At 37.0% G+C, this 7,890-nt stretch overlaps 1 non-coding gene across 1 annotated transcript; it reads left to right on the top strand.

Moving 5' to 3' along the window:
* Positions 1-1,350: 1,350 nt before the first annotated feature.
* On the top strand, positions 1,351-1,459 carry LOC133802966 (small nucleolar RNA R71). The gene has a single exon (XR_009877708.1). It is a non-coding gene; the product is annotated as a small nucleolar RNA R71 (small nucleolar RNA).
* The last annotated feature ends 6,431 nt before the right edge of the window (positions 1,460-7,890 follow it).

Raw genomic sequence — 7,890 nt, forward strand, 5'->3', positions numbered from 1 at the left:
AATCAGCCAGTTGAAGAGTAACAGTAGTGGGTCTAGCTTCGCCCAAACCAAGTCATTTAAATGCAGACAACGACATTAAATTAATGCTTGCACCTAAATCACATAAAGCTCTCACACAATGAAAGCTCCTAATGGTGCAAGGTACAGTGAAGCTGCTTGGATCTCTCAAATTTTGAGGAAGTTTCTTTTGAATAATTGCACTACACTCTTTAGTTAATGCCACAGTTTCATAATCCTCCATTTTTCTCTTATTAGAAAATATCTCTTTCATAAACTTCACATAACTAGGCATTTATTCTAGAGCCTCTACAAAAGGAATGTTAATGTGAAGTTTCTTAAATACTTCAAGAAATTTGGAGAATTGTTTGTTAAGATTGGCCTTTTGGAATCGTTGAGGATAAGGAATCTTTGGTGTAGGCTTGGTGTATTTTGACTTATCTGTCTTTGGAAGATCTTCAGTAACCTCCTCTTGTGCTGGACTTGTAACATATTGATCCTTTGTCTTCTTTCCCTTGTCATCCATTGTTGGTCCATCATACTTAGTCCCACTCCTCAAAGTGACAAATTGACATTGCTCTTTAGGATTTACCTCTATGGAACTAGGCAAATTCCATTACTGTCTACTAGAAAGTAATTTAGCCAACTGGCCCATTTGTGTCTCCAAATTCTTGATTGAAGACCTTGTCTCTGTCATGAATTGATTTAATTGGTCTGGCTGCGTTGTTGGTGAGTTCATTGGAGGATGTGGTGGTGGATGAGATGGGTGCGGGTTCAGATCATAATAAGGCCTAAATGTAGTCCATACATCAGTTGATGAGGGGGTTGTTGAGGTGGGTATTGTGGATACTGCAGTTGTATCCCTTGATTACTTTTCCAAAACATGTTAGGGTTATTTTTCCACGTAGGAGTATATGTATTTGAGTAGGTGTTCGGTGTAGGTCTAGAAAAGTTACCAATAACTTGTGCCTGTTCCAAAGGCATATTATTTACATCTGTTGAGTAACTGACTGTGCTCGAGCATTATTCATAAGAATGTGGTCCTCCACAACAACTCATGACATTCTGTACTTGCATTGCTTGTGCGATGAGTTTATTCTGCTGCAATTCCTTAGTTAGAGATGCCACTTGAGCAGTCAATAAAGCAAAGGGTCGACCTCTAAGACTCCTGCCACCTTCTTATTCTCATGCTTTGTAGGCCAATTATAGTTATTCATGGCCATCTCTTCCAATAATGCATACACTTCATTAGCGCTTTTTCTCATAAACGCACCTTCCGATGCTGCATCTATAATTATCCTTGTATTTCCCCCAAAACCATTGTAAAATGTATGAACCAGCAGCTACTTCTCTATTCCATGATGTGGGAATTTCCTTATCGCAACTCTTTAAAATGTTCCCATGCATCATATAAAGACTCCCCATCCAGCTGATGGAACTTATTAATCTCTCCTCTAATTCGGGCTGACTTCGCAGGAGGAAAATATTTACCAAGGAATTTCTGAGCCAAGTCTTCCAAAGTAACTATAGAGTTAGCTTGTAATGAATTCAACCAACTCTTAGCTTTGTCTCTTAATGAAAACATAAATAATCTCAATCTTACAGCATCGTTACTCACCCCGTTCATTTTGAATGTCGCACAAAGCTCTAAAAAATTTGTGAGATGGAGATTTGGATCCTCATTTGGTAATCCCTCGAATTGTACACAATTCTGTACCATCTGAATAATCGAGGGTTTTATCTAAAAATTATTCGACTCATCAGTAGGAGGATGAATACTTGAATGTATCCCCATAACAGTAGCGAGTACATGGTTTCTCAATGGTGGATCGGCCTTAGCTGCTACGTTACCCGCATTACCGAAATTCGCCTTGTTGTTGACAACGTTATTTTCATTCTCAGCCATGGCAAAATCCAGCCTTTTCTTTATCTTTCAATTATGTCTGCATGTTCTCTCAATTTCAAGATCTGTCAGTATGAGTTGCTTTTGTCTACTTCCTTGCATATACCAATAATTCCTGAAATACAATACAACCTCCATTCGAATAAGTGTAAAATATAAAAAACCAAATTAGAAATATAGATAGTAAATAAAGTATCGTTCCCACAAGTACTATCAACCAATTACCAATAAATGCTATTAAATTTCTATTTGGCTGTCGAAAATAGAGTGACTTTTAAACTAAGACTTAAAATTAAAATAAAATTTACAAAAATAAAGATTGATTCAATAATTAAAAGCCTAAGGTATTAGTTTCATCAACTTTTCATTCTATTAATTTTATTAATTAGTTCTAAATTTCTTTCTTCCTATTCTAATAGCAGGTTAACATAAATCGATTCCTATTCTTTTTCAACATATAGGATCTCAACCTATATGAAGGCTTTCTACATCTCTGTGACAAACTTAAACATATAGCAGACATTAAGCATAGAGACCTAATTACTACACAAGCCATACAGGTACTTTCGTCCAATATGTAACCTATGTCTATATAATGATAGCATATTCAATTCTCATATTTCAAATTTTCAATCAAAATCATAAATCAAACAAATATTGATCAGGTATTTACTAGAACATCATAATGAGATTAAATAGAAATCCAAATGACTACATTAAACCCTAGATAGAGATGTTTAGTGTATATAAGACATGACTAAAACAACAAAATAATTATTCAGAAACATAAAATTCAAAGAGTTGAAGAAGAAATAAAAAATATGAAAGTGCATAAAAACTAGTCTCAGAATCAAATTTGATCTCAAAACTCGTAATTAAAATCTGACCTCTCCCCAATTATAACATGAAGTTTGATTTTATACTAAAAAAAATCATGAATCCCCCTTTTTTTTGCATATGCGGGCCGTGACTTAGCCATTCCGAGGTTGCTGTCCGTGTCATTTATAATGCAACTCAAAGTATGGGTAACTCTTCAGGCGCCGCGACTCTCTCAACCTCAGTCACGGCTCGTGTGTTGATGTCCTCCTGGGTTTGCCTCTAACTTCCATTGGTTCTGTGACTTATAAGAGCAAGTCACGGCTCTAATTCCCATCAACAAACTTGAGCTTCTGACTTCCACTAGAGTCGCGGCCCTTAAGCCCATGTCGTGACTCTAATTCCATTATTTTCTAATTTAAGCCTTTCGACCTCCATCCTTCATCAATAATTTATTTTAACTCATCCTTAGCACCATTTTGATTCAAGCGACCACTGAAAGCTCCTTTTTCACCATTTCTTCTTCTTTTTTACATTTTTTCTCATGATTCAAGGCACCAACCTACAACAAAGATAAAAACAAGTGTTATCTTGCACAAAACAAACATAAATACTCAAGATTACCACAAAAATACATTCTAAAACAATACTAAAATGAATTTATCACTGTTATGCTTAGGGTGCTTGTTATCAAACATTGTCTGCTCAACATTTTCCCTTTTTCCTCCATTCTTATTATTACTTTTATCATTATTGCCATTAGGTTTGCTATACCCACTAATAGCCTTGGTTGACTCTTCCTTTTTGCCCAGGTCGGCCTTCAGAGACTTTACTTCATTGTCGAAATCCTCCTCCATCTTGATATATTTGTCCGCTCAATCCAAAAATTCGCGAGTACTATTTACTCCATTTTTCCTTAGGCTTCTTCAAAGGGGAGATTGGCGTTGTACCCTAGCGGTGATGGACATCATCTTTCCCTCATTTCCAACTATTTTGGCCCGAGCCACTGCTAGCATAAACCTCTGTATGTATTCCTTGAGAGGCTCTCCTTCCTTCTGTCTGATATCGATTAACTGATTGGCCTCTGCTGGATGTATCCGACCAGCGTTAAATTGTCTGTAGAATTCTTTTACGAGCGTCTTCCATGAAATTATGTTAGTCAGTGGAAATATTAAGTACCATTCTTGGGCAGCATCAGATAAAGTTGTAGGACACCTTCTGGATGTCCGTTTGTCCTTTTGTATCTCAACCTTATTCACGTGAGATACAGGGTCATCTCTTCCAGTAAAGTTGGACAGTACTGACATTTTGGATATGCTTGGGATTTCTACCATAACAATTCTATTGATGAACGGGGTACACTTTCTCCGATCATAATCAATATGGGACATTTTATTCCCGACCATCTGTTGTACAACCTGGTTCAGGGCATCTATTTGATGCCTGAACATCGTCTAGTATAGCAGGGATAAGAGCGACAATTGCAGGTGGGACATGCTCATCATGCCTTTCCCTTCAGGCATTAAGTATGTCCCTTAGGTCATCATCCCTCCGTCTCTACTAGCTTGCACCTAGTCGATTAAAGACGTTGGGTTGTCTGGGCTGCCCCCAGCGTTCTGGCTTGCTGGTCGATTGTCCATTGGAGGAGGGCATTGCTGCTCGTTTCTTTCCTCCTATTGTTGACCAGCATTTCTCCTATTATAACCGAAGTCCCCTCCTTATAATTATGGTCGTCTCTATATTGCGACCCATGCGCGTGACCTACTGTATGCACTTTCTCCTTCTTTTCTCCCTAGCCCATCTCGATAAACAGGAAGACCTGTGCTGGTCATTGGGTCCCTAGACATTGCTCTATCGCGGGGGATCCTATACCGCAGAGCCTAAGTCTGTCTGCCTCCTGCATCCTGAAGGACTCTGTCCCCTGCTAGGAAGGTTTTTTTCGTCTGTTGCTTGATGTCTAGGGCTTCTGAGACGCTGCTCGTCCCTTTTCTGTCTGTACTACTACGTACTACCATGACCAACACGAGAGAGTTGATGTTGCTTGCTATTTCTAGTAGGGTTTTGAGGTTGCCTTTCTTTCTAAGTAGCTTGATGTTGTTCCGGTCATTGTGGGCTCCTTGGGTCATGTGGGTTTGGAGTACATTAACGGTGCTCTGATCGAGGGATTTTAGGATGATGAGGATTTGAAGACAGGTCTGGCTGAGAGTTTGGTGTAGGTGGTTGTCCACGAGCCAACTGAATGGCCACCTTTAAAGCCATTGTCGCATCTTTTTGTCGATGATCAATGTTCACCTGTCTTTCATTCAATTCTCGACACTGCCGGTGAGCTCCATCTGTTGCATCACCATCGTTTCACCCACGTTCTCTTGGTTAGCCTCTAGGGTGGCTAACTAGCCTTGCAACACTTTCAATGTTGTCCTCAGGGCTCCAGTGTCCATCTATTCCTCTTCTAATTCTACATGTGGCTCATCCTCTACTACACCAGGTGGAGGAGGTGGATTTGGTACATTCTCCGATGTCTGTCCAGCTTGACCCATCCTCCTTGTGTTCTTATCCATTGTGTTCTTGATATCCTTGAATTCGGCTCTCAATGAAAGCACCAAAATGTTGACCTTTGATTTGGTAAAAGACGCAATGTCACAAAAAATGATAAGAACATAGAGAACTGAATTCAAGAATGTAAACAACACAAGGATTTTATAATGGTTCCACCCCAAGGATTGGTAATGACCTACGTCAACTTAGTGTTTTATTGATGTAAAAGAGTTCCAAAACCTGTGATCAACGAACAAGGGTTCATCGAGTTTCAAAAGCAGTAGTAATAGTAGATAGAATTATTAAGAAAGTGACACTTGTCACATGCATGTTTATTAAGGATTTAAGAACTTTAGATGAAAAAATTAATAAAGGATAGATCTAGAAGGTCTAGAGCTTTCCAACAGCTGTTAGGATCACGTTTTACTCAGTCAAAGTTGTTTTAACAAATTTCAAGTGTGCTGAAAGTGTGTAAAAATGTGTTTAAAATATCAGCGAATGTGGATATATTGCAGCTGTAGGGGTCGATACATCACCTAAGGTTGATACGGAAAACACGTCGACTTCGCACGAACGAAACCACAAAGGCTCGGGACATAGGGGTAGGCGATATATTGGACCTTTATGCTGTTTTTGAAACTTTGTGGAAACGAATTAGAAATAGCCCTCAACAACTTAGATTTGCTCCTGAACGTTTTTGACTGAGTTTTGGGCATCTGTTGAACAGAAAATTCAAATTTATTCAATTATTTATTATTTTTCAAAGGGCTCAGTTTCACTCCTTGAACTCTATAAATAGGACCATGCACTCAGCCATTTCATTCATTATTCAAGCATTCTTCAGAGCCTTCAAGCTGCTTAGTTTATTCTAGAGAGAAAACACTAAGGTTTTCGGATTAAAAGCTTTCCAATCTAAGCTTTTCTAAACACTTGGGAAGTAAGATAAAGTGACATTTCAGTATTGAGGTGTAGATCGGAGTTCTAGTCTATCAAAGGTATTCTTATCCTCAGATTTAGTTTAGTATAGTTCATTTAATTTCTTTCATTTTATTTTAGATCCTAACTTGTTACTATGGCTTTTGGTTAGGTTTTAAGTTTCTTGAAACTTAAAGTTTTCGGTAAGTTTCTATTTTGATGGTTTAGATCTCCTTTTCATCTCCACTTCTTTAGAAACTTATGATTCTTACTATTGGTTTAGGGGTTTTCCAATCCCGTTCTTGTCTCGAATATCTCGGTTTTTGGTAAGGAAAATAGGTTATAATGTATGTGTTATGATATGTTGATATGCTATGTTATGTTTATGTATATGACTTATGTTGTAGTCACTTGGGAAATATAGTTGCTTAGATAGCAAATAAATTCCAAGAATTTTTTATCATGATCGTAGATTAGATTTATGATTAAACCTAGCTCGATTAGTAGGCAGAAGGCCTAGATGGTTTATCATATACTATTTTGTGATCTAACCTACCTGGATTAGTAGAGAGAGGACCTAGAAGGTTTTATCACATACTACGTTAATGAGTTAATGGCCATTAATATTGTAGTCCTATGTTTATATGATATATGTTTTTGTCATATGTTTTTATGATATATGTTTTTAGTCTTATGTTTTATAGTATATTTTAGTAGATTTTCCTTGCTCGGCATTAGGCTCATTCTTTTTTATTTTAGATGGTACAGGAAAATAAGCTTGGAAGGAGGGGCGAATTTATGGCAGCTTTGGCATGTGTATCGGGAGAGGACGGAAATGAATGGACTGGTGGAAAAGATCGAGGATGAAGTTTATATTTTGAGTCTTTTTAATTTATGTATTTATTTTTCCACATTTAATATTTGAACAATTGACTAAAGGTTTATATTTTCTTTATGTTTTTATGTAATAACAATGGGATCCCGTATTTTGGATTTTTTAATAAATTTCTATTATTTTATGCATGTATTCCAAAATAGTGGCCATGTCTTAGTAGTTTTAATGGTCCAATGTCTTAGACTTATTCGGGGCATTACTGTTGGTATTAGTGCCCACGGTTCATAAGAATGAAATTCTCCTTGATACACACGCAAAAGATCCAGATCTAACCGCCAATGTAAGTGTTTATGTTATGATTATTATGTTATGTTAATAGCTAACGTTTTAGTCATTGAAAGGGTTAGAGAGCCAAGGGATACAATAGGAGTGCTAGAAAGAATCACTCAGAGATTTGTCAAATTTCACAAGGAGATAGTTCACCTTCAAATCAATAGGCAAATTATGATGAGAGCTATGGAACAATATGTCCTAGTAATTAGGCTTTTTAAGGATTTTTCTACTGTAGTTTCAAAATTAGAAGAATTATGGGAGGCTATGGATGATGAAGATGATTTACTGGTAGTCATGAGATATTATTTTCTTATACTTAGGTTTACCTCTAAGTTTGAATTTCAATTCACTAATGAGAAAAAGCATAATATCTTAATGAATATTCCCCGAGGTAGTTTCGAGGCTCATAGTAATGATGATTATGAAGAAATAGATGATGATATGTTAGATGAAGGGTCAGATGTAGAAGATTCTAATTTTTAGAAATTTTATCCTAGATTATTATTAGTATAGTTTCTTTATTTATTTGTGATTGTAATTAGTGAAAATCTTTTGC

The sequence above is a fragment of the Humulus lupulus genome, chromosome 9 (assembly GCF_963169125.1).
Source record: "Humulus lupulus chromosome 9, drHumLupu1.1, whole genome shotgun sequence".
Taxonomy (NCBI): Eukaryota; Viridiplantae; Streptophyta; class Magnoliopsida; order Rosales; family Cannabaceae; genus Humulus; species Humulus lupulus.